This window comes from Gopherus flavomarginatus, chromosome 7, assembly GCF_025201925.1.
Source record: "Gopherus flavomarginatus isolate rGopFla2 chromosome 7, rGopFla2.mat.asm, whole genome shotgun sequence".
In the NCBI taxonomy this organism is placed as follows: Eukaryota; Metazoa; Chordata; order Testudines; family Testudinidae; genus Gopherus; species Gopherus flavomarginatus.
In genome coordinates, this window is record NC_066623.1 from 3,331,789 (window position 1) to 3,337,884 (window position 6,096).

Consider the following 6,096-nt stretch of genomic DNA (forward strand, 5'->3'; position numbering starts at 1 on the left):
ACAAGTCTGATCATTTAAAAGCTGTCCATTGCATTGTGCAATTCCATTCAGAAAGGACGTGAGACGAATGTGAGGGTGGAGAAGCAACTCAAGGAATGTAATGGGCTCAGTCCTACTCCCATTAACATCTGTGTGAATGTTGCCACTGACTTCAGTGGGAGGAGGTTCTGCTGTTGGTTTCTAATGTGTTCCATACTGAACAGAAGCAATGTTTTCTAAAGGCACATGGCAGACAAACTGGTTGTTTGATAATCACTTTAATATGGCCATGGGGTTGGCCATCTCTGATAAAGTGCACAGGGCCTTCATCAGCAAACCTGGGACTCAGCTTTCCAAAGCATTTGATTTCTGCTATCCCATTAGCACAGTTCTAGGAGCTCAAAGGGAAAGCGGAGTGAAAATTGTACAGCGATCAACTCGGTTATATTACATTTTTAATGCAGCCTGACCATTGCATGCCCCACTTAACAGTATAGTGAGATGAGGAATGTAAATCATCATCAAGGGTCTTACAGTCACACCGAGTGGCCAAAGGGAATTAGGCACCTAAGTGACTTAGTAGCCTAAGTCCCATTGACTTTCAATATAAATGAGGAGTGACTGACTTTCACCCAGACCTAGGCATAGAATGTCACAAGTATTTAGGTGCCTAACTCCCATTGACTTCAATGTGAGCTACGTGTCTAAATACCTTTAAGAATCTGGGCCCTAAGTCACTTGGGTGCTTTTGAATGTTTTACCCTTTGACCTCTCAGCTGGCAGGAGAGCACCTATCAATTATGGTATTTCTGTTCATGACAGACAAATTATTTTGAGTCAGTTTTAATGTTGGAGATCTGGTAATAATATAATATGTGGAGATATACCAATCTCCTAGAACTGGAAGGGGCCCTGAAAGGTCATTGAGTCCAGCCCCCTGCCTTCACTAGCAGGACCAAAGACTGATTTTGCCCCAGATCCCTAAGTGGCCCCCTCAAAGATTGAGCTCACAATTGTGGGTTTAGCAGGCTGACACTCAAACCACTGAGCCATCCCTCCCCCCAGTCATCTGGTACTAACACTGCTTCCTTCTCTCCCTCCCTCTCACCACCACCATCTGTGCATTGTGACTGTGTGTACACAGCAACCCACTGTGGACACAACAGCTCTTGCCCTTTTCATCAAAGCGAGTCCACTAACCAACTCCAGCTGGAAGTCTGTAGAGATAAGTAAAACCAATAGAAAGGGCCTTGTTTTTCTTCCTTCAGCCATAATGGCCTTATCAGAGCGGGGCCATTACCTTGTTTCCCCAGCAAATATGAAGCTCATTTTTTCTTTGGTCATTTGACTTTTACCAGGGCTGCCCACCGGAGCCCCACCAGCAGGTCACTGGTTTAGACAGACTGCACCAGCTGAATAGAAATGCTTCGTAACTTTGTCACACAATCAATCCAAACAATGTGCCATTGCTTTTAGCATAAAAACAATACAGGGTGGTTTCTGGTCTCAGCCAGTCTTGGGCTAAATCCTGCCATTGCTACACAACCTGTCTTCAGGTAAAATGCACATTGAGAGTGTGGGTGAGTTTATAAGGGCTGGGAAATGACTGCAGGGTTTGCCTCCTGATCTGGTCATTTCACTGGTGGATGCAGGTTAGCAACAATGATATTGGCACATTCTTGCATGTGCCAGATGTGCGACTGTGAAATTCCGGGAGCTGGTTGGATATGATGAACGCTCTGTATGCATTGCCTTACTAAATCAAATTCACTCCAGTGTTGCTCCCTGTCTGTAAAATGGGAATAATCTTTCTTCCTTTTCCCCAGTGTTGGTCTGTCTTGTCTATTCAGGTGGCACGTTCTTTGGGGCCGGTTCTGTCTCTCGCTTTGAGTTGTTCAGTATCTAGTACAATATGCCTTGATCTCAGTTGGGGTCTCTGGGTGCAGCTATAGTAATAAAAAGGGGAGAGGTTTGATGTTACATTGTGTTCACACTAGGTCTTGTAACCCTAGTGAAAATGAAACCGTTTTCAAGCACCTTTGTGGCTGCACAGTTTCTGTCCATACAGAACACAGTCACAAACTGTTCAGAAATGGTGCTTTGGACTTGCTCTGGGGGTAGGCAGGCTGCAGCTCTCTGGGGCAGGGACTCTTTTTGTTCTGTGTTTGTACAGCACCTGGCACAACAAGCTCCTGGTCTATGACTGGGGCTCCTAGGACAGCTAGACAAATGATTATTTCCCAATAATAACAGTAATTCATAAATACCTGGCACCATTTCTTCTAGCAGAGCTGGAACAAAAAATGTCCCTGCACATACTAGGTCTTTAAACTGTACTACCCCAGTGCTAGCTACAGACATGTTGGGAAATGATTCAGAACTGTCCTTGGCAACCCCTTTTTAATAGGATTGTAACTAGCCCAGTTCAGATGCCAGTGTGGACAGGGCTAGAGAACAACAGGGAATGTGATGGAGTGTATAGTCGACACTGGCAGCAAAAGGGTTAACAGGAGCCCAGGGGCTCAGTTAGCCCAGTTAGCAGCACCTGGAGGATGTGGCGAACCAATTTATTACCAGGCCCAGCTGGGGAGGAGCTCAGAGCAGTGGGAAAGGGCTGGAAGGAAAGAGGCAAGCCTGGGGGGAGAGTAGGTCTTGGGATCCTGTCCTGAGATGGGTGTTTGGACAGTAAGGCCAGGAGAGACATGGAGAAACCAGGAGGGGGGTGAGCCCCTGCAGAGACCCTTGATAAAAGGGCAGGAAGTGGATCTCCCAGGGAAACCCCAGATGTTGCTTGCCACCAGAGCTGGAAAGGACTCTGCAGAGCCTAGAAAGGGGCTGGTGGAAAAGGCCTAGAGCAGGGGTAGGCAACCTATGGCACGTGTGCCAAAGGTGGCACATGAGCTGATTTTCAGTGGCACTCACACTGCCTGGGTCCTGGCCACCGGTTCAGGTGGCTCTGCATTTTAATTTAGTTTTAAATAAAGCTTCTTAACCATTTTAAAAACCTTATTTACTTTACATACAATAATAGTTCAGTTATATATTACAGACTTATAGAAAGAGTCCATCTAAAAAGGTTAAAATGTATTACTGGCACGTGAAACCTTAACTTAGAGTAACTAAATGAAAACTCGGCACAGCACTTCTGAAAGGTTGCCGACCCCTGGCCTAGAGGCAGGCCAATGTAGGAAGTTCAGGGAAACAGCAAAGGGTAGGAAGGAGCAGACCTTGGCTGCTAACTACAGAGTCCCTGGACTGGAACTTGCAGTAGAGGGAGGGCCCGGGTTTCCCTACTGCCCACCAAGGAAGGTGGCATGAAACAAGAGGTATGGACTCCTGGAAGCGCAGAGACCAGGGGTGCAAGGCTCACTTGGCCCAGAGTCATGAGCTAAGGCCTGACATAGCAGTATGGAACAGCTTCTGTAGGAGAAGAGATTTAAAAAAAAAAAAAAGACTGGGTTTGCTCAGCTTAGAAAAGAGATGACTAAGGGGAGATATGATGGAGGTCTATAAAATCATGACAGGTGGGGAGAAAGTGAATAAGGATGTGTTATTTACTCCTGCACATAACATAAGAACCAGGGGGTCACTCAATGTAATTAATAGGCAGCAAGTTTAAAACAAGCATAAGGAAATACTTCTTCACACAAGGCACAGTTAACCTGTGGAACTCATTGCTAGAGGATGTTGTGAAGGCCAAGACTATAACAGGGTTCATAAAAGAACTGGATAAGTTCATGGAGGATAGGTCCATCAATAGCTATTAGCTAAGATGGTCTGGGATGAACCCAGGACCGGCGCTAGGGGTTTTAGCGCCCTAGGTGGACGGCAATTTCGCCGCCCCGCGCGCTGGTCCTGCGGCTCCGGTGGAGCTGCCACAGTCGTGGCTGCAGGAGGTCCACCGGAGCCGCGCGAGCAGCCGACCGTCCGCAGCCACGACTGCGGCAGCTCCACCAGTCCAGTGGACCCTCCGCAGGCACGACTGTGGTAGGTCCACTGGAGCCGCCTGCTGCCCCCTCCGAAATGCTGCCCCCCAATAATCCTGGTGCCCTAGGTGATTGCCTAGGCCGCCTAAATGAAAGCGCTGGCCCTGAATGAACCCCATGCTCTGGGTAGCCCTAAACCTCTGACTGCTAGAAGCTGGGACTGGACAACAGGGGATGGATCACTTGATAAATTAACCTTCTACAGGGAATATAAAACGCTCAGCCCTAGGGTAAGAGAAAATGTTCCTGGTTGGTTTTAGTTGTAATGGAACTAGGATGAGAGAATTACCAACAACAACAAAAAAAAAAGGCAAAGGAAATCATGATGCCTCATTTTACTGACACTGTCACTGCTTCCCTGGGGCTACTTCACAGCCCGGGAGTTCTGTCCTGATTCATGTGCACTGGTGAGATTCTGTCCATGTGTGATGTAAATGGCAGCATCATGACTGAAGGCACAGCACAGTTAATTCACCTTCATAAACAGCTGCTTTTAAGAAGAGGTTTGATACCTGCAATTTTTGTCAAACGTGCAAGTTACTTTCCCCATCAGAAGCAAGGTCACTGCAGTGCAGGGTCTTTGAGATGGTGGCTGCTGAGGAAATAAAAGGGTAGAAGAGGAGGAGACATCAGATTTCCTCCCTGTTCTCCTGGTGCTAATGTCACACATGCATGTGACACGCAATGGGCACCTCCACAAGCAGCTGTTGACCCAAATACAGAGACTATTAAGCAGGGCCTGCTGGGAGGGTTTAATAGCTGCTCCAGGGTGATGCCCCCAGGCTGCTATTAAAGCAGAAATGTGTTCCTGATGTGCAATGTCCTCTTGCAAGTTTTTGATGCAATGTTAGCTTCACTCTAAAATATGTGGGATTTTTTGGAAACACATGCATGTATATTAATGACACATCTCCTAAAAATAGGCCCATCTTCAATTTGGTAGGGAAATAGCTAAACAAGTACTATATTTTCTATACAAACAAAACAATCCTGATCTATAGCCTCCTATATCAGACTGAGCACTGAACAGGACTGAACTTGTCAAGGGGTGTGGGGACATGCCTTGCTTTTTATTTTTCTCACTTGCACCTCCTTCATTAAAAGCTTTATTTCAATTATTGTATCTTTGAAGGAACATGCCAGCTTTGTGTCTTTTCACTACTTCCCCTGGCAGAGACTTACTCTGTGCCTGACAATTGCTTACCCACAAATGGACAGGAACCTTTTCCTGCTGAGATGTGTTTGAGTAGCCAGCTCCAGCTCATTTCTTGTTGCCATCATCAGAAATAAAATATATATACAAGCTTCTTAGCTCCTCTCCATGTCCCATTGGCATGAGCCTCGGAATGGGTTCTCCCCTACCTGTGAAAAGAGGCTATAGATTAGAAAGGTGACAAGCTGGGTGAAGTAATGTCTTTTACTGGACCAACTTCTGTTGGTGAGGGAGACAGTCTTCTCTGTCTCATCAACAGAAGTTGGTCCAGTAAAAGATTTAAAAATTCTTATTAAAGCTAATGTTAAAAAAATGACATAATACATAGGTTGGGGAATGAGTGTCTGTACATCTGGGTATAGTGCTTAGATTATCCACAACTATACAGTTAGTTTTTAAAAGAGTACATAATCAACACTAACCCACATTTAGGTGAATAGAGTCAACAATAGTTTAGATATTAGAATCCGAATACTCGGGTACATCACTCATGAAAAATTGTACAGAGATTTGGTTGTGGAAAGCAAAATATATCAATAAGTGGAGATTGTCCCTCAGTAATTGAGATTTAGGTTCGTTGTCCATTTAGAAAATACAATATTACTTCATCTACCTTGTCTCCCTAATAGCCTGTGATGGACATGGCTACACGTGCATTGCATACAAATTAGAATAGCATTTGACTCAGGGCTGGTGCAAGAATATTTTTCACCCTAGGTGAAATTTCCATTTTGCACCCCCTCCTCGCCCTTCCTTTCCCTCCCCCCAGAGCATTGATTATTATAAACTTTCAAAAATGAATACTGTAATGTAAAAAAAATTTTTTTTGGTCACCACTTTTTGGCACCCCCAAATCTGCATTTAGTCACTTGCAAGTTCAGACAGGCGACAAGAGAGCCTGGCAAAGCAATGAATTCT